The 26,327-nt window shown below is 35.2% G+C and overlaps 1 protein-coding gene and 1 long non-coding RNA gene across 2 annotated transcripts in view; both read left to right on the forward strand.

Moving 5' to 3' along the window:
• LOC105215879 (uncharacterized) overlaps positions 1 to 26,327 on the forward strand; it is a 76,992-nt gene that overhangs the window by 399 nt on the left and 50,266 nt on the right. The window lies entirely within an intron of this gene.
• On the forward strand, positions 3 to 9,378 carry LOC128921433 (uncharacterized). The gene is made up of 2 exons (XR_008470891.1): positions 3 to 8,944; positions 9,012 to 9,378. It is a non-coding gene; the product is annotated as an uncharacterized LOC128921433 (long non-coding RNA).

Here is a 26,327-nt window from a genome sequence, read left to right on the forward strand (position 1 = left end):
TACATACTAGATATATAACATAGTACTTGAGTTTGTCGTGGAGTGTAAGCAGCGGTTATATGACCAGACTGCAAGACAACAAATAGAGCATTGTGTCAAGTCGCACTCGATAAATGCATTCAAAATTGTAATTATGAATGAGTAACTATTTGCATTCGGGAGAATTGTGTTTTTATGATTCGCTCAGAAAAAGCTTTCGTTGAATTGATGCAGTGTGGTGAAAGCAAATTATTGCATAATTTGAGGCGCCATTAATTAAAAGCTTATTTGTGTTGGTTTCTATGGCAAATTAAAAAAAATTTAGATTTTGAAATATTCAAATGTGGTGAACTATTTAAACGCTTGTCGTCTCCAACTCATTTCACTGTATTTTGGATTTGGGCTCCATGTTTATTCATCTTCTGAGTCCCTTCTGGATCAGTTTGTAATTTAATGGAAAAAAGGTCAAAGAAGGTTATTGAAACGGTGGTAAAATCCCCCTACAGCTAATTTTGCCACGGCAAATTTTCGAAAGTCACTACATCTCGTGATCCATACTTAGAAAAAAATGTCAAGGAAAACTATAGGGTTGAGCACCTTACGCCAATCTTAGAGTCGAGAGAGGAGGAGAGTCAATTACGTACTCGGTCCAAAATAGCACCTGTTGGCAAGAGTGATTGTACATTTGATTTCAAGGATGATATTATTGGGTTGTTGATACTGGTTCCAAAATAGACGAAACTTCAAAGTTATGACTGTCAACTGTAACGTGAGAGCCAAAACAGAATATACATATTTCGTCTTCTCCTCGGCACAACCAGTGCCGAAAGTTTGGAGTAAAGCAGAACTTAAATTTAGAAAAAGCAGAACTTAACGGCGGTGGATAGAGACCAATGATATCATATCATGGCCCGTTATAGATTTCAAAGTTAAATCCACACTTATAAGAAATAAGATAATCAAAATGGCATATCAACTGCCCCAAGTGAAAGGGAAATACAATAGGTTGCATAATCGTCAAATTCATAAAGCTGCAATGACATTAGTGTCACCGCTCCAATACTGAAACTACTTAGTTGTCTTTCAAAAATCCTGAAGAATAAAGCGAATATAAATGATAAAGGTTCACCATCCTTTGATATGCTTTTAAAACAACTCGAGTCAAGATCGCCTATGAAGAACATTGAAACAGATGCAAAACGTAAGCAAATCACAATTCTTTCATTAGACAAAGGAATGCAGTCACTTTTGAGAAATACACCAACATTCATCCATCGCGTTGCAATGATATTCAACGATGATCTTCATCAGCTCAAAAAAACTCAGTACGACTATGCAGCCGGTTTTATATTGATCCAAGAATGCATATATGCTTAAGATTTCAGTTACAGAGAATTATAAAATACGTTCAATGAGAATTACACCATCGCGATCATAAAAATAAAGAATAATACGAACTCCTCCTTGACTAATCCATTAGCTTTTGAACAAAATACTACTATTTTCATCGGATGGAGTCGACAGTCCTCCAGCTGATGAAATAAAGAAGTATAATACTGAAATATTTAAATGAGAGAGTAAATATAAAAGTCTAAATATATTCGGATTATAGAAATCTATTCCTCTTTACCTTAATGCAGTAAATCGGAAATCCTTTTAAGACTTTACAAAAATATATAGACCTTGCCTTCACTTCATTCAAATACTTGCTTGTACAGCAATCCAACTAATCTTCTCAACCACCACTACAACGAAGCCAACTTGTTTACATAAACACAGAAGGCGGTTAGTAGCAACCAGTAGACGCATGAATGCGCACTGCGATAATCCTTTCAAAGCCGAAAAACTGCATTTAACGCAGTAATAATTCAACACCAGACGCCATTCATCATCACGTCATACCGCTTGCCCCCATCTCCCGCCGCACTGCACTCCAATGCTGGCTGAACCTGCCATTGTTAGTAGCCATCTGCTCCACTCAGTTGCCCAAGCAGACGCAATGCTCGCTCGGACAAATGCCGAGCTTAAACTTTGCGCTTAGATAAATGATAGAATGGCTCAGCTTGAATGTGTTTGGTCATGTTGCAAGGGAATCCACTACCGAAGCGTATGAATGCATGAATGTGTGTGTGTGTGTGCGGAGAAAATTTCAACTGCATTGCGGAGTAAGGTTGAGAATCATGAAAAGCACCATGACAGCAACAACAACTACGTTAAAGACATTAATTTGATGTTCGAATAAATGAGTGAAATATTCGCAATTCACTGGAAAGTAGGTCAGGTAATGCTAATAAAGTCTTACAAATGTTTTCAGACTGCATTCAGGATATTAAATTTAAAATTACTTCATAGAAGGCAAACTGACTGAATCAATTCTTTAAATTTCTACAATTTATCACCATCGTCAGAGGAAATTGTGATATTAATGGTATTAAAATTATGGTTGCTTACAGCTTTTCTGTACTTTTCTTCACAGCAACAAAGTGTTTCAAAGTCATTTCTTAACGGGAGAACTCGGTCTCCTTTAAAGTATTTCTAGGTTTTTATGATAAGCTTCTTTAAATTCGAATTATTCTACTGAAATCTGAATATCTGATGAACTCTATAAGAAATAACTTCAGAAGGGCTTATATATACAAATTTGTTTTAAAAGTTATACATTTGGGGTCAATAGGGAGATCAGACCTCAACCCCATCTACATCCCTAATGACGCCGTTTTGAGCTCATCAGTTCATTCAACTTTTAATTAAAAAAGATAAAAAAATCAATAAACCAAAAACATTTCGATAAATAAAATTGTACTTTTTAATAAACCAAAAAATACCAAATTTTGAAATATTGAAACCCACCTAGCTCCTTAAAGGTTAGGTTCTTGTGTTAAGCTTCGTTAGGTTCGAAATACTTATGAAACCTACATAAACACCCCTATTCTGGGAACTTTATAAATTCGACATGTTTCTTATTTGTCAAAATTTGAAATGATCAAGCAATTCGTATTCTGTGTCTAAAATCTAATCACTTCTCTTGATATTATAAATTGTTAAGAAGCCAAATCCTCTGTACAAATAAATTATCCGGATATGAATAGTTGTGACAGAGAAATTTTTGCAATGAAAAATATTTTTTTACAAAGAGTAAATTTGTGAGCATTTTTATTTGCAATTTTTAATATTATATTATGTATCAAACGGCATCTCAAACTCACTGCGCAGCCGAAACAATTGGATTTCGGCGACGACAAAAAACAAGCTGGTACGATGAGGAATGCCGTCTCGCAGCGGAGAGAAAACAGACTGCCTACCTCGCAACGTTGCAAACAACCACAACACGTGCGGGCTGGGATAGATACCGAGAGCTGAAGAGGGAAGCGAGACGCATCTGCAGACAAAAAAAGAAAGAGGCCGAAATGCGTGAGTACGAAGAGCTTGAGAAGCTGGCAGACAGAGGTAATGCTCGAAAATTTTACGAAAAAATGAAGCGACTTAACGAAGGTTTCAAGACCGGAGCATCCTCATGTAGAGACCAAGGTAACCGATGTCCAGAGCATATTGGGATTATGGAGGGAACACTTCTCCGACCTGCTGAATGGCAGTGAAAGTGCAACGCCAGGAGATGGCGAACCCGATTCCCCAATCGATGACGATGGAATAGATATTCCATTACCCGACCATGAAGAAATTCGAATAGCAATTACCAGCTTGAAGAACAACAAAGCGGCAGGGGCCGATAGATTAACGGCTGAGCTTATTAAATACGGCGGCGAAGAACTGATAAGGTGCATGCATCAGCTTCTTTGCAAAATATGTTCCGAAGAAAGCATGCCCGACGATTGGAATCTCAGTGTGCTCTGCCCAATTCATAAAAAGGGAGATCCCACAAGTTATGCCAATTACCGTGGGATAAGCCTCCTAAATATCGCCTATAAGGTTCTATCGAGCGTACTGTGTGAAAACTAGAGCCCACCGTCAACAAACTGATTGGACCTTATCAGTGTTGCTTTAGACCTGGAAAATCGACAACTGACCAGATATTCACCATGCGCCAAACTTTGGAGAAGACCCGTGAAAAGAGGATCGACACACACCATATTTTTGTCGATTTTAAAGCTGCTTTCGACAGCACGAAAAGGAGCTGTCTTTATGCCGCGATGTCTGAATTTGGTATCCCCGCAAAACTAATACGGCTATGTAAGCTGACGTTGAGCAACACCAAAAGCTCCGTCAGGATCGGGAAGGACCTCTCCGAGCCGTTCGATACCAAACGAAGTTTCAGACAAGGTGACTCACTATCGTGCGATTTCTTTAACTTTATGTTGGAAAAAATAATACGAGCTGCAGAGCTAAATAGAGAAGGTATAATCTTCTACAAGAGTGTACAGCTCCTGGCGTACGCCGATGATATTGATATCATCGGAAGTAACAACCGCGCCGTTTTTTCTGCTTTTTCCCGCATGGATAAGGAGGCGAAGCGAATGGGTCTGGAGGTGAATGAGGACAAGACGAAATATCTCCTGTCATCAAGCAAACAGTCAGCGCACTCGCGTCTTGGCTCCCACGTCACTGTTGACAGTCATAACTTCGAAGTCGTAGATAATTTCGTATACCTGGGAGCCAGTATCAACAACACCAACAATGTCAGCCTCGATATTCAGCGCAGAATCACTCTTGCCAACAGGTGCTACTTTGGACTGAGTAGGCAATTGAACAGTAAAGTCCTCTCTCGACGAACCAAAATCAAACTCTACAAGTCGCTTATCATTCCCGTCCTGCTTTATGGAGCAGAAGCTTGGACGATGTCAACATCCGATGAGACGACACTAGGAGTTTTCGAGAGGAAAATTTTGCGCAAGATTTATGGTCCTCAGAACATTGGCAACGGCGAATACCGCAGACGATGGAACGATTAGCTGTATGAGTTATACGACGACATTGACAAAGTTCAGCGAATAAAAAGACAGCGGCTACGCTGGATAGGTCATGTTGTCCGAATGGACGAAAACACTCCAGCCCTGAAAGTGTTCGATGCAGTACCCGCCGGAGGAAGCCGAGGAAGGGGAGGGCCTCCACTCCGTTGGAGGGGCCAGGCGGAGGGCGACCTGGTTACACTTGGAATCTCCAACTGGCGCCGAACTGCGAAGATAAGAGAAGAGTGGCGCGCTCTCATCGATTCGGCTATAACCGGCTAAACGGTTGAACGCCAATAACATGCATACATTATGTATAATAAATTAAGATAAGGAAGGTAACTGTGTCGAAATTGTTTTCCATATATTGCATACGATTATAATTTAGCAAATTTTTGGCAATAAATGACAAAGTTTAGATATTCATAGTTCCCAAGGAACTTTTCTGAAGCTAAACATAACAACCCACTAAATTAAAATTACATTCCAAATAGTTTTAAATATATTATAAAGGACATATATGTATTATATTGTGAAGTATTCTATGGCTGTGCGGGGGAGCAAAAGACTCCGGGGGATGTGGAATCGAAAAGCGAATATATAGTCCCTGCCATCTCGTTATCAACCTAATCTACGCGCGGCACTCCCTGTTTGGTTAGGGAGATTAACGAGGCTCTGGCGACCGAGTAAAGGCGGAATAACCGTGTCATCTATATAAACCAAACCAAATAATTTGCATCAGGTCTGAAAGGATTCAGTCGATATCTCGACATCAGAATCGGATAGAAAGGCTGATAACTCTTTGGTCAATCGTAAACCAAACTTATCAACGAAGCCACAATGAAGAAGGCTCGGTTAAAACAAACACTCATCCAAAAACGACCTTTTTCGTGAAAAATAGGGCTAGATTCGGAGCATGGAATATTTGTGCACTCTCAGAAACGTCTAGACCAAAAGCAAAGGATTTATTGTGAAATTGAAGTTAAATTATTAGCTATTTTGCAACAAATATTGAAATGTATTGAAAATGAAATGACAACCCTTCTGCGTTAGCAAAACAAAAATGTTTTTTTCGAAATATCTTGAAGAAATTGCTCAAAATCTTGTATATAGTAGCAGATTTTACCAATACAAGGGGTAGGCAATACTGTTTCATTTATATTTGTTTTTTTTTTTTTAATTTTTTTTATTGACATTTGATTTTTGCATTGCGCAAACGGAAAAATTGTTTGATAAAATGAAATGTTTTAGTAAAAATCTTTTAGCCGCTTCGGTATTATTCTTATTCAATTGCATATATCGAGATGCTCATCTCTTTATTTGACTAAATTAATTTAAAACATGTCCGATTCCAGAAAAACTAATAAAACTAATCAATAGTCCAAAGATATTCCAGTCGATGGTCCAGGATGGACTCTGACAATGACCAATGTGACAGCGAGTTAATTTCAAATAGAAGGCAGAAAACTTATGATACAATTATAAGAAAGTTAAAAGGGCATATTATAGCAAGAACGTGTTTAAAAATAGTGTTTGTACATCTTTGTTTTCACAATTGTTTATTTCATAGAAGGAAATTGGGACTATATCCTACACTCTATCTGTTTTTGTAACTCTCTCGATGAAAGATTATGTAATCAATCAATGTTATTTATCCATTGTTAGAATCTTCCTAGCGCTTCAATTGAAGCGAAAGCATAATAGTAGGTCAACTTCTGCCAGACTAATCTGTTCGTAGGTGTCTGATGATTTATTATAAATTGTTAATACTAATTTCCGAAAATAAAATTAAATGTTTGTTTCATAGAGAACAATTTTAAATATTATATTTTCTTTGACTATTAATATTAAATAGATATTAATTCTCTGCACTGGACGTGTCTTACCTATACAAAAAATAAAAATTCAAACCATTATTAGAAGAAAATCGGACATATTTTCATGCTACTTATTAATTTTGAATCGAGAATAGTAGTATATTTTACACTACGTAATATATATTTTTAACTACGTTCACAAAAAAACTAATCATTTTTTCCCTTTTTCCTTCCCTTCGCAAATACAACCTTTTGTAACGCAGCGTCAAGTCTTAGCTGTGACTACTTACCAAACCTTTTATAATTGAATCATGTTTGAAAACTTACGTTAAAAAATAATTTAATTCGAATATAATTGGACAGAATCAGCTGTTTCTGTTTACATTATTTTGTTTCCCACCCGTGTGGGGAAAAGCTTTTTATTTTATAACAAGTAAGGAAAATCTAAGTTCGGGTGCAACCGAACATTTTATACTCTCGCAATTTATTGAAGAAATTTTATTAAGATAACATACAAATTAACCCATAAATCGTCATATATAGTATATGAGGGCTGAGATAATTCCTGAACCGATTTCATTCATTTTCATCAGCACTCACTCACTTAATTTTGCTCAGATAGCTCACATATTAACCAATACATATATGCGGAATAAAGCTCACCGTATTTTTGAAAAACCTACAATGAGGTATGCAGATGTTATGACCCGATTTTAATAATTTTTGGAAAAGAGACACACTATTAGAAGAAAACAATTTCCTCCGAATTAAATTGAGATATCTGAGAGATTTACCCATATTTTCGGTTAAAATTTATCCTTAGGCGCTGAGTTCAACATGTTCGATATCTGGGGCATTGAAAAGTTATGATCCGTTTTCGACAATTTTTTTCGCAACTGAGATATGGTTTTTCACCCATAAGTGGGCGATGCCACGCCCATTTTCCATTTTGTAAAAAAATCTGAGTACAGCTCCCTTCTGCTATTTCTTCTGCAAAATTTAGTGTTTCTGACGTTTTTCGTTAGTTAGTTAACCCACTTTTAGTAATTTTCAACCTAACCTTTGTATGGGAGGTGGGCGTGGTTATTATCCGATTTCAACTATTCTCATGGTGTGTGGTGGGGTACATAAGAGAACCGACTGCAGAAAGTTTGGTTTATATAGCTTTATTGGTTTGCGAGTTAAATACAAATAACCGATTTGTGGGCGGGACCACGCCCGCTTCCCCAAAAAAATTACATCCAAATATGCCCCCTCCTAGTGTGATCCTTTGTTCCAAATTTTACTTTTATAACTTCATTTATGGCTTAGTTATGACCCTTTATGTGTTTTTGGTTTTCGCCATTTTGTGGCCATTTTGGGCGTGGCAATGGTCCGATTCTGCCCATTTTCGAACTTGATCTTCTTATGGTGCCAAGGAATATTTGTGCCAAGTTTCGTCAAGATATCTTAATTTTTACTCAAGTTACAGCTTGCACAGACGGACGGACGGACAGACATCCGGATTTCAAATCTACTCGTCACCCTGATCACTTTGGTATATATGACTCTATATCTAACTCGTTTAGTTTTGGGTGTTACAAACAACCGTTATGTGAACAAAACTATAATACTCTCTAGCAACTTTGTTGTTGCGAGAGTATAAAAATTGTCACAGAATACCAAAAAATTACTTACTTGATAAAAATCTGAAAAAAATTTCAATTTTTTTGTTATTTTGTAAAGTGCACAGAATAGGGCTGTAAATTCAATTGTTTAATTCAATTCGAATATAATAGGCTGTTTTTTTTATTTTTAAGATGTCAAATGCTTTTGACAATGCTTCATATTCTTGTAAAAATTAATTTGTAGCAATGGAAGATATTTTACTTTTGTTATTATTGTTAAACGAAGATGGAAATTGTGAAAATAGGGATCGCGAGCGGATCCATCTTCGTCGATCGAGAATACCTTTGTGCAAAATTTTCGAATAACGCGTGAAATTTCCCGTCACCAAATTGATGAACTGGCCCCATACGATAATCAGAAAACGTCACTACCTTCGGCTGTGAGGGTTCAGGCAGATTTGAACTTCTTTAGACACAGCTCATACCAGAAATGTGTAGGCCACAATGTCAACTTTTCCATGAATCAGTCGTCGCTTTCGAGAAGTGTGCGGACTGTAGCAAAACGTAGTGCGAAAGTGAAGGGAGGAAAAATAAAGTTTCCCAGTTCAACAGAGACAGAAACTTTTATAAAAACGGGGTATGTACTATTGTAATACAAATAATAATACAATAATTGAAACCAATTTATTTGTAATATATTCCAGATTTTTTAGAAAATTTAGGAGCAATTGACTGCACACATATTATTATTGTTGCTTCACCATCAAATAGTGTTGAACGTCCTCTTAATTTATATTTAAATAGAAAATGTAAGGCACTCAATATGAATAGCATCGGAGAGAATCTTGGCTTATTGGCGATCAAGGTTATCCTATAGAGCCGTGGCTTTTAACATCATTAACCATATAGAGAAAGAAAAAATATAACAAATTACATGGTTCTGCAAGAAACTGCATAGAGAGGGCGTTATACGAAAGTGAAAGAACGAGATCAAGAAATATATCAACTCTTTAGTTATTTATGTATATTAGTCAGAAGTCAATCCAGAAATATAATTATTCAATATATCAAGGTGCTGATAAGCTTGTTCCGAGCCCCTCGTGATAGCTGTGATACATATTTTAATCATACCTGATTTTCCAAACTTATTGATCGGCATGCAGATGATGCCGATGGTTCACTGATTATCTGGCTTTCCCGCTGTCCATAGTTTGAATATATTGCGCTGTCTAATGGCAGAGGACTTGCTACAAAGCTTTAAATGTCTTTCACTCCATCGACATCAGCCGAACCAAATGTGGCTAACGCCTTTTCTTCAAAATCTCCCATTGGGTTTAAGCTTGACAGTCCGTCAGTCAGTATCTTACTCATTTTCAAACGCCTTGCCCGCGTGCGCAGTAGGCTTTTCCAAACACCCAACGTCTACAAATAAACAAGCAAATACACAACATATCACATAAACTAATATAAAACTCTTACTTCTTTCCATTTTGCTGCTGTTCATGTTGTCCATCTACACGAATTTAATATCTCCGCCAATTCTTGTCACAATTCACGCATTTTTGTAGGCGTCTTTGGCGATTTTTTTCCTGTGGCCATTTCACCGGACACAGGACACATGCGCATCTAGTTGCTCATGAGTAGCGCTATCGTGCTTTGCTTTGCTATCATATTAAAGTTAGTTAACTAACTTATTTTTCAATAAATATAGAAACAGCCCTATTCTGTGCACTTGACAAAATAACAAAAATTTCAAAATATTTTCAGGTTTATCTCAAGTAAGAAATTTTTTGGTATTCTGTGACAATTTTGATAAAATAAAAGCATCAGTACGCATAGCTTTTCCCCACACGTGTGGGAAACAAAATAATGTAAATAGAAACAGCTGATTTCTGTCCAATTATATTCGAATTGAAATGAAAAATTTAATTAAATTATTCTATAAAGTACGTTTTCACATGCATTTCAATATTTGTTGCAAAATAGTTTATAATAATTTAACTTCAATTTCAGAATATATTATTCGTTCTTGGTCAAAACGAGAAGTTGCTGAGAGTGCGCAAATATTTCATGCTCCGAATCTGGCCCTATTTTTCATGCATAAGATCGTTATTTGGATGAGTGTTTGTTTTAACAGAGCCTTCTTTATTGTGGCTTCATTAATAAGTTTGGTTTACGATTGACCGGTTATCAGCCTATCTATCCGATTCTGATATAGAGATATCGACTGAAGCCTCCCAGACCTGATGCAAAGTATTTGGTTTGGTTTTACAACCCTATTTATTCTATATAGATGATAAGGTTATACCGTCTTTACTCGATCGCCAGAGCTTCTACATATACATAGGTCTTTTGTAATGGATTTAAAATTTTTTGGAATGCAATTTTGATTTAGTTGATTGTTATGTTTAGCTTCAGAAAACTTCCTTGGGGACTACCATATATAGAAAACAATTTCATCACTATCTTCATTTTTTTATACAAAAAAGGCAAAACTAAACTTCTTAATATTAAAACGGCTCAATAACGCGAGCCATCAACGTATTCATATTTTTCCTCTTTGTATAGAAAAGTAAAATATCTCCATTGCAAAAAATGCACATTCACAACTATCCGCAGCAAGATATTTTATTTGTCAAGAGCATTTTACTTCTTAACAACTTAGAAAGAAAAAAGCTTTTTATTTTAGACACAGAATACGAAATGCTTGATAAATTTCAATTATTTACAAATTAGAAATTTGTTGAATTTGTAAAGTGCACAGAATAGGGCTGAAAATATGTGAAAACTTACGTTGTAGAAGAATACATTTGTAACGAATTAATAATTTCAACAGAACTATCAGCTGTTTCTGTTTACATTATTTTGTTCATCACAGACAGTGTGGGGAAAAGCTCTGCGTACTGAAGCTTGGTATTTTATCAAAATTATCACAGAATATCAAAAAATGTCTTTCTTGATAATTTTTTTTTTTTTTCAATATTTCTTTATTTATTGAATCTGCTTATTTTTAAGCCTACCAACAAGTTATAAAATCTTAAATCTATTTAAAACTAGACAAGCTCAACCAAGTGATTGAGCTGTATTGGTGAAACGTTGCTCTTTAGTACGCAGGCATATCCCTTCTTTTTAGGCGTGTTTGATCGCAGGAATGTACTAAAGCATTAGCCAATGGGTTTGGGTAATCACAGAGTTTAGATAAATATTTCAATCTGCTGTCCTATACTTCTTTCTTTACCATAGGGATACCAAGATCTTTATGGATATTTTCATTGCGCATGTACCATGGTGAGCACATGATTGATCTAAGCATTTTCGATTGGAACCTTTGTATTATATCAATATTAGTTGCACAGGTCGTACCCCACAGTTGAATGCCATACATCCAAATCGGCTTTATGACCGCATTGTATAAAAGCACTATGTTGTCTAAGCTAAGTTTAGAGTTTTTATTTAAAAGCCAATTTAAATTTGCAGCTCTTATCGTCATGCTAGTTATTTTACTAGATATAAGTTTTCTCCACGTAAGCCTTCTATCTAGATGAATACCAAGATAGGTAACTTAATTCGCTTGAGGCACTATAATATTGTTCATTTTTACTGCCGGGCACATTTTTGGTCTTAGGGAAAATGTAACATGCTTGCACTTTTGTTCATTTACATTTATACGCCAGTTTGCTAGCCATTCTTCGACAGAACTTAAGTGCTTCGCTAATATTCTTGATGCTATAATGGGGCATTTGTTACGACTCACTAAAGCTGTGTCATCCGCAAAAGTTGATGTCAAAACATTATTAGCAGTTGGAAGATCAGCAGTATATATGATGTATAGAGTTGGGCCTAAAACACTGCCCTGAGGTACTCCAGCCCTTATTGAACGTTCATCAGATATAAAATCACCTACTTTTACAGCAAATTTTCTATTTTTTAAATAGGACTCCAAGGTTTTATGCAATTGGAAAGGTAAACTTTTTTTAATCTTATACAAAAGTCCTTCATGCCACACTTTATCAAACGCCTGAGCCACATCTAGAAATATAGCAGAACAGTACTCTCTATGCTCGAATGCCTTCCTAATTTCGTTAGTTATTCTATTTACTTGCTCTACAGTGCCATGTTTTGCACGAAAACCGAATTGGTGCGTTGGTATTACATTATTTTCATGAAGGAAAGGAGACATCTTTGATAGTAACACTTTTTCAAATATTTTAGAAAGACAGGGTAGAAGACTGATTGGTCTGTATGAAGACGGCTGTGTCAGGTCTTTCCCCGGTTTATCTATCATGATTATCTGCGACTTTTTCCATGAAATAGGATAGTATCCGAAACTAAAAATTGCATTAAAGAGCAAGGAGAGCACTGTTAAAGCAATATTTGGTAACTCAATTAGCATTTTTGGAGTAATATTATCGTGGCCTGACGATTTTTTTGGATTAAGCTCTTTTATGATACTAACAATTTCAGTAGTTGAAGTCTTAATAGACCCAAGCGACTCGGTTGTGGTATTGTGGAAGATTGGCAACTTAAAATTGTTCTTTGGGCAATTTGATTGAAATACCTTTTCTAGGTGATTTGCAAAACAATTTGTCTTATCTTCGTCACTTCGTGCCCAATTACCATTTGACTGTCTTATAGGCATGTTGGAATCTACCGGTGGCTTAAAAGACTTTTGGGCTTTCAAAGAGAGTTTTGCTTGGTTGAATTGGACACAGCTTCTTTATATATATTTCATTGTTGAGTTCTTCCTCGCGTTTAAGCGCTTTTTTTAATTTACGTACAGCAGATTTTAGTTGAAACTGAGTAGAAGGAGAGCGATGTATCTGCCATTCGCGTCTAGCTCGCCTTTTTTCGTTCACAAGCTTTTCTATTTCAATATTAGACACGTTTCTAAAAACCTTAACGTTTCTTTTTGGTGTTGCTAAGACAGCTGCATTAGTTACTACATCATTAAATTCTTCTATACTGTTATCAATATCTCTTCCTGTGTTTATTTTTAAATCTATGTTAATGTGGCTACTGATATATTTTCTCTATTTCAACCAGTTTGTTTTATGAGTTGTTAGAGAAACTTTCGACTCAACTGTTATGGGCTGTTCGCATAACTTTATTAGTACAGGAGAATGATCTGAAGATAAGTCAGTACATTTATCTGCTGTTATTAGCGATCTATCTATATTTTTGACTACAGCAAAATCTATTAAGTCTGGTATTTTGTTTCTATCACTGGGCCAGAATGTCGGCTTACCAGGAGATATTATATCAAGGTTATTGTGCTTGTTTATAATAGTGTAGTACAGCTGCCGTCCTTTCGGATTAATAAGACGTGAGCCCCAGTACATGTGTTTTGCATGTACTCTCCACCTTATGTGCATAAATGAAGGACAGAATTTTCACATTTCATTACGTATTTAAATTTCCCACACAAAATCTTTATGACGCCAATAAAGCATCAGCTATCAAAAACGTAAAACAACCGTTACATTGGCAAAAACATATAAACATATATGTATGTATTTGAGTAAATTGATGTACGTAGGAGCCTCCATTACCTTGGCACTCAATTCATCAGAGATATCCGTAGAGCGTTGTTGGCATAAAATTGGCGCTTTGATTGCTCATTTTACACATTTATGCTCCCTGTTTGCCCTTTAGCGGCACTTTCGCATAAATATTTTGTATTTTCTACGGTTACAACCATCATAAATTGTCATCTAAAATATTCATCGAACGTACGTGCGTGCTACATGGCCGTACGACCGAAGAGGATAGACTCGTTGTGTGTTTTAAGTACCGTTTAAAAATTTATACGGCCATCCATTGCGGAACATTGAAATTATTGCGACCAACAAGAGCCCAAGGCCGCTCGGTTGATTTTGAGCTCCTGTCTTCACCTTCGCTATGGCGAGCAAATTTGTAGCAAATTGTTGTTTGTTACGATTTTACTTAAATGCTGAATATCCCATTGAGGATAGCAGATGAAATCCACTTGCTGCTGGCAGCATTTAACAAGCATTTGTTGACATCCTTCCCATAGAAATATGTTCATTTTGTTGGCACATTTGCATTTCAAATCAAATTAGGATCATAGGTTCAAAAGCGTTTAGTACAGGTGATGACAATTTTAGTCATATGTATTTGAGTAAATTGTTGTTGTGTGAAGAACACAAATTTCGGAATTATTATGCTATCGAGACGTATTTGGTCGATTTGATCCCACAAACACATATTAGTTCCCGTTGCAATTTTGGGATCCCCATTCCTTTTAGTGACATACATACATGCATATAATTTGTAATACTTTGGGTAAAGCAAATCCAAATCCGAACTGTTGGTGTTTAACGATTTACTTACTTTTGATCTTCTGTAATTACCCTGTATTATACTAAACCCTTTTATCTTATACCAGAAAAAAGTATCCAACTTTGCTAGAAGTCTGACAATAGTAGTTCTCGATGATTTTCTTAGTAGATCTATTAACATCTACAAACATTTTCTTTGTAAAACAGAAAACCATTGATCCAATTTTAAACCATCTTTGGAAATAAAATTGTTTCAACCGCGGGGTTATAAAGCTGTTACAGACACCGGGCAACCAATCGAATTAGTTCAATCGATAATTGAAAATTATTGAGATCGCGAGATTATATTCTGTTAGACAGTACTGTCAAAGACCTTCTTTAAAGAGCAAACAAAATTCCCGCTTTCATCAATATATAATACAACCCTATCTCTAATTTATTTTCAATTCGTTCTCAATTTGTTTCTCAACTTTTTGACAGAATATTTCTTGATACGATTCGACCATCAAAAGTTCTTTCTAATAAAGGGTTTCATGCCGTAACGAAGTCATAATTAGACGATTGATATTGATATAGGCCCCCAAATATACCGAATTGCTTATATGTTGCGCTTACCATCGGCGGTAGGCCCTTTGTAACATCATCGGGACTGAAATCCCCTCACACTATTATGTCCTCCCTGAACCACCCTGTGGTCATCATAAAATTAAATAATTCACACAGTTTGATATGTGTAACTTCCGCCACATCATCGAGGAAACCGCATCGGATAGTTGCGATTTTTTTCCTATGTTGCGCCTATGCTGGGTGGTCTTCTTCTACTTCTTGGCAGCTTCTGCAGTTATGATTGAAAGATATCATCAGTTGAGCTAGTCTGAGATTGTTTGAGATATGATTTTAGAGTCACTAATCGCTTAAAAAATTCTTTCACAATCTTCTATGGGTTCCTTAGAGACTTAGTGATTTTAAAGCCGATCGGCTATCTGTAAATATAAATATATTTTTGGTCGTTAACATTCTTTTTGGCAGAATGAGAAGACTCATATTTCTAGGAAAGTGTTGTAACACAAAATATATCTTTCTTCCATGCCTAATTCTGGCACAACTTAAATGTGCCGTTGTTGTGGTTAAAAAATAATGCAACATAACAAATTTAATAACGGCACATTCTTATTTCACGGTTTATTTTTCTACGCATCGGAATGAATTTTTTTTACAATATGGACGCTGAAATTGCGCACACAACTCAAAAATCGTGGTTTTTGAGTTATGACACTATTCATGTAAATGAGCGATATGTTCTATAAGTTTCACGAGGAATTCCGAGATGTCCAGTTCTTTAAGCAAGTTGATTATAAACTTAGTTTGGATGCTATTGAAAGCGTTTTCTATAGCACCAACATCACCGCCGACTGTAATATCGACATTGTTTTTAGCTTTAAATTTTTTTGGGCAGATAATGCAAGCCACTCCATATTGCAACTCTCTTCGGTATATTTCACATTCCAAATACCGATATTTTGCTTATTTGTGCACTCGTAAGCCATATTTATACAATAAAATATATCTCATAATGATCCAAGACCTTTTGCAATATATAGTAAAATAATACTTTAACCCAGGAATATATACATAAATCTAATATATTTCTTACCATTTAACGGTTTTTCACATAACTGACCTAGTATCGTCTCTATAGATATTTATGTATATTCAAGTACTATATAATTATATACTTATTACATACTCTATATACTTATTAGAATGTTCAAGCATGAATATTGCATGAGTATTCTGACAAGAGCAACAAAAACGCAGCACAATGATGAGCTTCCAATATAATGTGCCCGGTATTGGCGCACACACACACACACACAACCGCATCAAGAGCACCATAATCGAATTCTTGTGATAAGGATAACATATGCAAGGATAACAATATGTGAAAACATTATTTTGCCATTATGCTTGTGCATTGGGAATTTATCTCATGAATTCTGCGCCAGAGTCTTCAATGCAAAGGAAGTCTTTTTTGTTGTACTCATATCTATTGTTGTTGCATCGTACGAGTATATAAATGCACTCATGGAAATCAACGCTCAGCATCCGTGAAAGCAGAAAAGCATTTTCCTTGCGCTGTGAAATTGCATTAAATAAGATAATCTTTCGAGAAATATGGCATTGCATGCGTTCAGCTGCTGCATGCGAATTATTTACACTGCGAAATTTGTCGGATCAATCGCATTTGCCACGTCGGAGAGCATCCGACAGCCGCATGTATACTAGCTCCTAGCAAAGCATTCAATTGCAATACACAATCAAATATTTATTTATTGCTGAGAATTCCATTAGATATTTCTAAGCGATAATACCTTTCACATGCAATTTGTGGCATCTGCCAACGGCCGCACAAATCGACAAGCTAGTGCTCACGCTTGTAGCTGTTGCTGTAGTTGTTGTAGTAGTGGTTTAAGCCAATTTGTAAACCATTAAATCGCGTTAAATGTCTTTTCCGCCGCTGCCGCACCGGCAATTGAAGGCATTTATATCAAAGGTAATCAAAAGATTCAGGTATTCCTGCTTCACGGCACTCAGCGAGCTCACCTTCACGCATACGAACGGAAGCAGAACGCTACACGAATCGGCGCGGAAATCGGCAATTACATAAAGGAGCAGCAACGCACTTGGTCCTTTTGTACAATAGTATTCGTAGGCATTTGTGTGGCAACAAATTAGTAAGATATGAAGAAACAGGTACACCGAGTAGATATGTATGAAAATATCCAGCCGAAGACGCTTCACACAACATCAAAGTGAACGGTGTCTAAAAGGATTGTCATCCCCTGTGCGCTTTATCAGTGCTCGCTTCCTTTTTGTCAACCACACAGCAATATTGGGTGCCGAGAATCCAATATTGTTCAATTCAATGCAACATTTATGTTGTTATTGTGTTACATCTGTGATTCCTCTTCCGTTGCGCTATCTAGTGTATTATTCCTTAATGGACCAATTTCTTTTCACCGCTTTCGTGTGAACGGAAATCGATAAGTGCTGATACAAACGGTATTTAACTGTAGGCTGTAAAAGGTTGCACAATGAGTACCTTGATATCTTTGTGCGGATATAGTATGTATGGACTCTATCTGTGTATGTGTCATTAAATAAAGTCTTAAGCTTACCGTTAAGCGATATTTATAATTTAAAGTTTGTTTCATTGAATATTATTATACATTCTGATTATAATACTATATAAAACTGAAGAGATCATAAAATAGCGCGGACTAAGCTCGTATGTTCATAGTAGTGAGCTAATTTGGGAGATCCGAATATTTTTTACTTTTTACTTTTGAGAAAATAAACCATCCTAAGGACGAAGTTAGAAGTTTCATTTAAAATGTTTTTGTGAAATATGCTCTGCAGCTTTATATTCTAATCTTATTTCAGTCATTCTTAAGGTCCAAAATAATTACTTTACATACATATATCGTAAATAGTGGAGCTATCTGAACCAAGCTCTTTGATTTTTACGAAAAAACGGACCATAGTCACCTCTAAAAAAATTATAGATTTATACTATAAGTACGATATCTCCGATAATTATGAGACTAGGAAAATTAAATGTATAATATTGGATAATATTAAGCTTATAAATGAATCAGTTCCGAAATGACAATGGTATATTCTTCTTCTATTTTTACCAGACGGATTTGAATTAGAGGTTAACATTATCACAATTGCCCTTAACCATGATCTTTATTGTTCAACGTTATGTGAAATCCAGAAGTATATTTTTTCTTTTACCCCGATTCGATTGACTTCGATACGTCGAAATTCCAAGATAAATGTAAACTTTACCCTCTTAGATAATAAATCTTCACCTTATAAGACAAACTTGTTCAATAATTTTCTAGATGAAATTGCCTTATTTGCGTCTTCACAGGCACTGTTAGCAGTGGTTCATTTGCTCATTTTGATAGATTTTGAAAACCTATTTTCAATGCTCTAAATACACGCCTTATAACAAATCTCTAAGGATATCCCGACAGACAATAACATACCCGTCCATCTGGAGTTAGATTATTATAAATCCAATTAACATAAGGGTCTATCAATTACAATATTATAATAATTATAAAGGCCTACTCTGTGCCCGTTTTCAACAGTCGGTTTAATCCTTGAAATTAATGCAACAGCTATGGTCCGCTCTGAGCTTTTTATGTGGTTTCTATCTAGATACTTTATTATACGCGCCAAAAAAATGTAAATGATCGCATGCTCATGGAATCTTATTTGTTTTACGCACCGTTCGTTTGTATATCATGGTCCTCATACCCTCCTATTGCTCCAGGTATATAATAAATAAATAAAGATTTTTAGAGGATAAAATTGTTCAAAATCTTTATTTTAATCGATTAATGAAAGAAGATATTATTTCTTAGTAGAACCTGATGTTCATTCTACTCATGTTTTCTCGATCATATTCGTTTTAATATATAATCTACAAATCTGCAGTAATGCTTCCATATTAGCAAGCCATTGAACTACATATGTTAGTCTCTCATTCTAAGATATCCCGGATGTTGAAAGGGTGTAAACTAGAATTTTTAAATTGATCCCATACAATCTCAAATTTTTCTTCGTATAATTTTATGAAATTTTTCCTACCACCATGCTTTCCTGAATATATTCTAGTTTTGAATGCAACAGTTGCTTACCTTAATATGCATAAAATTACCATGACTCACCCGTAATTCAATTCCAAAATTCTTTTTGGTCGACTTCTGAACTTCCGAGGCGGAAATTTGACAATGCACTATTTTTTATCTTACAACAGAAAGGCAGAAAACGAAAATAGAAAAAAAAGTAATTGTTCTGATATTAAGTAGCCATATAAAATGGGATGAAACCAGTAGCCAAGCGGAGAGCCGAACAAACGTCGAGGCGACAATGGCAGTGACAAATAAATAGTAACAATAACAATGCGTAATTTACGACCGCCAACCAATGGCACAAAGGAGAGGCAAACATAAAGTTACACACTCGCCAGCGCCGAAGGAGTGCACACACTCACAAAAATGCATACATTTTGTGCGTCCAGTGAAATGCGGTGTTAATAAACCGTGAAGGGCTAAAAAAGTCAGATTGATGCGCCTAAAAAGTGATCGGTGGTACTTCATTGTGTTGATAGTTCGGTGTGATGAAAGAGGGAGAGAGAGAGAGCGTAACGGGCAATAAAATTATTGAAAATTGCAGTGAAACTAATGATGCGTCGCACACTTCCGTTTTGACCGGAATGAGCTTAGAACACCTAGCTCTTTAGCTGTTATTAAGACCGAATTACATGGGTTATTTTTACTCTACGCGTACAATTAGTGTGGAAGCACGGTGGGAAATCGCATCAAGCAAATGTGAGAAAAAGGTCAAATACCAAGAGATAAATACAGTTTATAATTTCATAAATAATAGTTTATTCAACGGAACGAACATGGCATGGAAGTGGGAAGTGAAGCTTAATTCTTTTCTCCTTCTATAAATCAGGCGGCTAGAATACTAAACAGATATTGAGTATGAAATATTGCTTTTGACTTCAGAGTCAATCAAATCGCATGAAGTATTTCATTAAAAATAAGATGATGAAAAAATTTATATCACAGTCTAAATCGAAGATTAGTTACTGTATTAGAATTATAAGCATAATGAGAGAAAATCACTTTTTGATCGATGCATATATTGCATAAACTCTACCGGAAAGTAAAAAATATCTTTAATTATAGTATAGATGTTTTATTTGATTTAATATTGCTCACGACTATTCCGAGGCCGAATTTTCTCCAACCCGTGAAACATGCTTCGGATCATTGTCTTGTTGAAATCTTCAAACCACTGGTAAATTCTCTACCGCATTCCGCAGCATTACATTTTGTAGTATCGAAACGTATTTTGTTGAATCCATATTATCCTCAATACGTTGAATAGGATGCACAGTGTAGTATGAAAAGCAGCGTCACACCATTATTGAGCATCTCTTTGAACTTTACAATTGGTGGTTTGGCAGTTGGTACGTGGAGACGAACTTTGCAAATGATGTACATATTGACCGCCGCACGTACTTTCTAACATCTGGGCCAACTATATTTATATTTGTTTTCCCCCTGAATAAAATGTAACGCACGATCCGTGTTCTTGAGCAAATGCAACACAACGCTTTCCTTGCGTATTCGTTACCAATGATCTTCTAATGGATGTGCAACTGTTTCTTTTGTTATTGGCTTTTCTAGGTGAACAGATATTTCTCGGAGGATGCTTGTAGCACTCCTCTTTAGGACCTGTTTTGACAACCTAATGATTACCCGGTTAATGGTTAGAAGTTGTTCAAGCTTTTTTCACACAGTGGGGTATAGGACCCCCAAAACGGAGATTAATTCAGGGAAGTCGCAATTTTAAAATATTATAATAATTTATTATTTGTTTTTTTGGTAATTTAATTTTGCTCATCGGAGCTCAGTAGAAACCTGTTTAAAATGTCTTCATTGATTTCTCACGGCTACATTTACGTGAAAAGTGTTCCCTATAGCATTTAAAGTCCTTGTTTCTAGCTTCTTGGGCTTCCTCTGAAAGTTGTCCGATTGGTAGAAGTGCATGCATACAATTTCAGGGCCATGAATAAAATATTTGTGCAAAGTGGTAGGCATTTTATACCATGGATACATTTTAACAAAATGTCTGGCAGTGTTGTGACAAAAATGTCTGAATTTTTCAGAATGTATTTCATAACCCGAAGAAACAGTTATTAGTATCACGTGCATTTTGATGATCAGTTCTAAATCGATTTTAGTGATATCTGCAGAAACTTCAGCGTCTTCAAAAAATCTTCTGGCTGTATTACCATCGTTAGAATTTCCGAAGCCAGGCTTTGGTTGGTCGATAATCAATCCGGTTTTGACTCTAAATTCATTTTGAATGCGGGCTTTAGTAGAATCTATAATTTGTTTATCATTATCCGATGTAGCTTTCCACTTTTTTATAGGTAATTTGTAAGACAAGTGTATAATACACTCAAAAAATCGAATCCATCCATGTAATATAGACAAACCAAATTCCAAAGTTTCTGTCTTAACAGGATTCGCTATCATTTTTTCAGTAGAGTTAAACTCTTTAGAAGTGGAATTACAAATATAACACCTTTGGGATGATGTAGTTTCTGTGATTGCATTGCAAACTTTTCCGTCGATCATTACTAAGATTAGTTTATGGCTTACTTTCACGAACCTTTCTCCTACTGGCACAACAGACTTTACCAGATCGTTTGCTTCCTTGTCAACTCGTTCTTTTTCTCTTACCAATATACTCGCTGCCAAATGATTTTATCATTATATACTAATCTCAGTGGAACAATGGACGTTATGAAAACAGAAGAGTCACTAGCGCCTGGGCCATGAAAAGCTTGTTTATATGAGCTATGCCCAGAGCTTCCATCAAACCCCCACTTAGTAATTAAAGTTAAATTGCCTATATTACAAACATAAATAACAATAAAAACAATATATGATGATGATAACGAAAGCGAAAACAAAACAAAAACTACAGCAACGGTTCTTCTCTCACTTTAGACGACATGCGTTTTTTTTACAATATTTGTTAAAAATCGAATTGGCGCAACAACGCGCAAGATGCTTTTGTTTATTATATTAGTATAATTCCTAAGCTTTAAAAATATATAAATTTCAGAACACGAAGTTGTCTAGTACCATCTTAAAACTCTACATACTTCTCAATAATGGCTAAAATTTAGACCTTTTTCCATAAATTATTAAAAATAGTTATACAGCGTAAATGTCGACTTGCAACTGCTTTTTTTTGTTCGAAATTACCTGGCAAAAATACAAAAACTTGCACTTGAAAATACAAAAAATTCACTTTTTGCAAAAACGCGAAAAAATCGAAAAAAAATTACGAACTTTGAGACAACACAAAAATTTAATTAAGCAACATATGTTATCGATTCCTTTACCTAATGAAGGAGAATTTTGTCTTCAATAATCGAGTATAAAATACCCCAACGTGCGTCAATGTTTGGTTTAAATTGATCAAGCAGCAGCTAAGGTATGAAATTTCAACTAAAATTCCTTTCCTTTCCATATTCTTAAAATTTTTTAATTATAAATGTACAGAATATTGACTGACTCAACCATACGAACTTTAAGTTTTATCTACATATTTTTGGCACCAAACCACATTCTTGAATGCACTTAATTCTTTAAATAAAAAAGTTTTCATTTTTATAGATTCGAACTTAACTGTTAAATGGGAGATAGGGATTATTATCACCCGATTAGCATTAAAGATGAATCGAAATACTATCACCGAGTGTAGCCAGCTTCAGTAGTTTACGATATAATAGTATTATTAGAAATAGTAGTATGGACTGCTTCATATCCGTAATACAACCACGAGGTATTAAAATGTTTATTGTAAAAGTATGAAAAATGGGCTTCGAAAAATATTTCTAGAATATTTTTTTAAAGGTTTGCAAATATTCTTCCGCCTTGCACATTTTCTAATCAACGATTTCAAATGTAACTACTTATCTATGTTATTTTATGTTCATATGTACTTATGCCCTCAAAGCGCTCAGATTTGATAACAAATTCAGGAAATATGATAACTAAAACTCTTTGGAACTCGTCATAGTCTAAACTAAAGTTCTGTTCCTCTAGTATTTGATCCCTCCTTACGTCGTATGTTCTAATAAAGGCCATCCATAATAGATAGGCCTAAAAAGATTAATGTACATAGCTCATAAGCTATATCTCAAAAAGCACAAGCACTTCTGTGGGAATGTATGCTATATCTATATAAGTTATAATTAATGTGCTCGGTCGAAACTATTAACACTTTCATGCCAAATGTTGCCTATAGGCAACATTGTACTTACCGGATTCTAACTCTCGTTATTTAAATATTTTTGACCAGCGGTTTTTTCAATTATGTAGACTTATGTGTTGTGCAAGCTTACAGTTACATTTTTTGTAATGAGCTGTGCACGTATTCATTCAGTAGGTCTTCTCCGCAGAGTGGAATTGTCAAAATCGGTTTCGCGAAAAAGTTATACTGAAGTGTTTATACAAAAAGTGCTCAAAAACATAAAAAAATTGTTCTATTTTAAAACAAAGTGAACTATATAAATAAGTAAAGATAAGAGAGTTATTTAAAAAAAAAAAAATTCACGAGAAAAGTGTTTAGTTTTTTTATAATAATCTAATTTGTGCCTATAAGCAACATCCTGTAACTAATGAACCAGGATACATAGGACTTTGAAATTTTTATCACTTCATATTTGAGTTAAGACTAATATATATCTGTCCTAAAAAAAATGTTAGCTCCGCCCATTTTAATTGTGACATGAGAGGGTTAAATTAATTCCGTGTGAAATAGCACGTCGTTAACACATACATACGCATACTTATACATTAAGGTGGAGCGATAATATATGGAGTAAAAATTTTGTTTTCGTTTCTTAAGGGCATAGCTATGAAAAGTTGCCTTTTAATAATTACAACAAACATCCAGAATATCAAAAAGATGACTTAATGTTTTGAAGTGCCCCAATACAGTTGAAAATTCAAAAAATTGACATTTTAAACATTTATTAAGAAACATTTTCTTTCTTTCTTTTTTTTTGGTCAGTTTAACTACCATACAATCCTAGAATTCGATTAGCTATTGTTAGCCATCTAGAATAGTTAAGAATTTCAAATTCTATATTAACTAAGTCAAAAGAAAATATACGAGTACTCCGCTATCAGTACGTATGTACGTGATTAAGTCGTATAAATAATTTTGGTCGGTACAAAGCTCGACCCTAGTTATTTCAGGTAATATTGTAGGTATAATGGTAAATTCGACTATCGGCATTGTTTGACAAATTTGTAACTGAGATCCCATGGCGCCCGAAAAGCATTAAGCCTGTAGTTTTCTCATGTAAATGTATTAAGAGATGACGTAGTGGTAAATCATTTGAATGCAATCGACAGATAAACAACTGTGATGGCCTATAGAATTCCTCCTCAATCAGACGAATAACACCACCTTTGAAACCCGTATTCACTATAGTTCCATCGCACCCAACAAAAACAGCTAATTCACTCAGCTTTACCGACTTATACTATGTTTACATATAACGAGATTATCTCCATTTACGAGCTTAACTCGATAATCTGTAATTAAGAAACGACATATCCCATACAAAATTTCTCTCTGGATAATCCGAGATTATAAAACTATCTCGTTTTATGCAACTAGATTTTCGGTGTTATTCCTAGGTTTATCAATAATTTTGCGAAGAAAAGGAAAAATGTCAAATGAAAATGTAAACAACAATGGCCGACAGCGAGAGAAATATGTGTAATACAACAACAAATGCAACACATTTGACAATTGATAATCTCATTTGGCTATATGTAAACGGTTAGATTATTGAACGAGCTTAGAACGAGATTATTTTCATTTGTAAACATACGATTAGATTTCAAATGTAATAATATAGTGTCTTTAAGATTTTTAGCAGTCTCGGACTCACAGGTGACATGTCCAAAATAACTGCTTCCTTGTTCCGATCAAATCACATAATGATTTCCATCTGTCATTTTCTGTAAAATTTCCCTTGTTTATCAATACGAACCAAAGACTTATCCTTCTTTCAGTCAAACCACGAAGTATTTTATTGCAGTCCGCTTCTTCTAAGCCAGAAGAAGCTATAATGGCAGCGGGTCTGTCGGAGACTCCAGTACGATCACACTCAAGGGCTGATGGTGGTAAATTTAATATATTTTTTGCAGAGACCATTTCATTAGGTATTTGAGAAGCAGGTAACTTCTCCGGTAAACCAAAGACAGGACAGCTCGTCGTTTGTCGTGCTTGAACTTGAAACATATTTCTGCTATTAATACATGTAATATGTATTAATTACAGTTGTAAACAAAGGTACAAGCATCATATGTACATGAAAATATACTACTATTACAGTAAATATCCCGATTCCAGCTGTAAAAATCGATGTAACAAATAAATGAACGGCGAACAAGAGAACAGCTGCAAACGCGCGAAAACTGTAAAAGTCACTATCACTCTATCGGTGGGTATAAATTAAGTAATACCCCCCTCCCCTGATACGTAACTCGCATGTTTTAAGTTAATTTATTTCTATCTTACTCTAACATAGGATCGTTAAGAACATTAAAAAAATGTTTGCGAATTTATGAGTATTTGAAATAAATTTTCGATGTCGATGGGGGCACCTCTAAACATAGCACGATATGCTGCTTTTTCTTGTGTTAATTTTTTTCCTAAAACACCAACTTTCTACAAGTATGCCGAAGCAAAAATCAAAAAAAGTAAAATCGCTTCACCCTAATATACATACATAGGCTTATAAATAAGTATGTATGTACCCATAAAATATATAACAGTAATATAAGTTAACTTATCTGACTGTTTCCTGTATATTTATCTTATTGAAATGGAGTGATCTCTCCAATGATTAATTGTTATGACTTTACGAATAGATAAGAAAGAATTGGACAAATATGGACAAACACTTCAATTGAAGTAGGTCGTTTTGACAACAGATGACGCCATGGCTAGTAGGCTTTCCAATTGGCTTTCTGATTTTACAAGCGTTGAATTGGAATATTTATTGTAGTTCTAATTAGATTTTAAGTG

The sequence above is a fragment of the Zeugodacus cucurbitae genome, chromosome 4, assembly GCF_028554725.1.
Source record: "Zeugodacus cucurbitae isolate PBARC_wt_2022May chromosome 4, idZeuCucr1.2, whole genome shotgun sequence".
Classification (NCBI taxonomy): domain Eukaryota; kingdom Metazoa; phylum Arthropoda; class Insecta; order Diptera; family Tephritidae; genus Zeugodacus; species Zeugodacus cucurbitae.